We start from the raw sequence: 1,858 nt of genomic DNA, 5'->3' as shown, positions 1-1,858 counted from the left end.
GTTTCTTTTCATTTTCTTTCTTTTTTCCTTTTTGTATTTAGTACAGGGTCTACATGATCTCACTACATAGAACACTCATGGTGGTTCTCCTGTTTTCAGCCTCGCAAGAGCTGCGATTACAGGCACCTGCCACCACACCCAGTCTCAGCATGCCTGGGGATGGGGCCAGCAGGGCATGTAGGGGATGGAACCCCTGTCCTTGCATCTGTTTAAGCAGGCACTTTAATCCACTGAGCTATCTGGCTGGCCCTCCTTTTTAATTTTTTAAAGAGAATAAAAAGGTAGTAGAAACAAGCATTAGACATGATACAGAATTTCACTAAACAAAAGAAGAGGAAATCAACAATGGTTGGTATATTGCATAGTATTGTCTTCAAATTAGTAGTTCATATAACCAGATATAAGAAGGCAAAATTGAGCTAAAAAGTTATAAAAAATAAAAAATTACATTATTGCCTGCTCCTTTCAGTAGTCCAGTAGAAATCAGTAATAAAATTATCAGTAATAAAATTAGTAATAAAATTATGTACATATACATCAATATATCCTTTTCCCTCCTTGTTTCCTTTGTCCTTTTCCTCATCTCAGCTGTTCCTTCCCTTCTAACAGATTCATTGCCTTCCACAGTATCTATTTCACTTTTCAGATTTTATTTACTCTTTCAGGTTCTTACAATAATGAGACAATGCTACGTTTACAAGTGCAGGTCTGACTTATTTCACTTATGGGCATGGTCTGTAGTTGCATCTATGAATCTATAAAAGCCTCGAGTTTATCTTTTTTATAGCTGAGCAATATTCCATTGTGTAAAATTACTGCATCTTTTTATCCATTTTTCAATTGGTGGACATTTGTGTTCTTTCCAAGATTTAGCTATCACAAATTTTGCTGCTATAAACATGGATGCAATTATATCTCTGTGATATGATGTTTTCAGTTCTTCTGGAAAAATACGCTCGGGTGGGGGGAATAGCTAGGTTACATGCGACCTCTAATCCTAGATTTTTAGGAATCATCATACTGACTTCCATAGTGGTTTTACCAGTCTACACTCTCACCAACAGTGGAGAAGTGTTATTTTTTCCCTTTAGCCCTTCCAGCATTTGCTATTGGTTGACTTTCTGATGTTAGTCATTCTTTCTGGGGTGAGATGGAATCTTCAGTGTTGCTTTAATTTATGTTTCTCAAGTGACCAATGATGTTGAACATTTTTTTTTCATATATTTGTTTGCCATTTGTATTTCTTCATCTGTGAAGTTCATATTCATCTCAGATGCCCATTTTTAAATTGGGTCTTAAATGTTGGGGACCTGATTTTCAGCACAGAGCTACTGAGATAAAATCAGCCTGATACTGGCAATCAAACAGACCTGAGGATCAATGGTCCAGATTACAGTATGCAGACACCACTTCAAACTCACTCAGCCACCTTTGCAAAGGAGCCAGACATGTTCACTGAAAAAACAGACCGCCTTTTAAATAAATGGTGCTGAACAACTGGCTTTCCTCATGCCAAAGGCTAAAATTAGACCTGTGCTATCACCATGCACTAAACTACAGTCAAAATGGATCAAAGATTTAAATATCAAAACAGAGACTCTAAATCCACTGGAGGAGAAAGGAGGTGGAAATCATGAAGACATGGGTAGACAGAGAGTTCATAAACAAAAACCAAACTGCATGGAAAAGACTTCAAAGAATTAACAATTAATCTCATCGTTCTGAAAAGTTCCTGCACACCAAAAGGAATCACCAACAGAGTAAAAAGAAAATCCACAAATTGGGGGAAAAATTAGCCAACAGTCTCTAAAAGGATTTCTATTTACAACATATATTTTTAAAAATAATTCTTCTTCTT

Source organism: Octodon degus, unplaced genomic scaffold, assembly GCF_000260255.1.
Source record: "Octodon degus isolate 3935 unplaced genomic scaffold, OctDeg1.0 scaffold00101, whole genome shotgun sequence".
Classification (NCBI taxonomy): Eukaryota; Metazoa; Chordata; class Mammalia; order Rodentia; family Octodontidae; genus Octodon; species Octodon degus.
The sequence above is the reverse complement of the archived record's forward strand: the minus strand, read 5'-3'. Positions refer to the sequence as shown.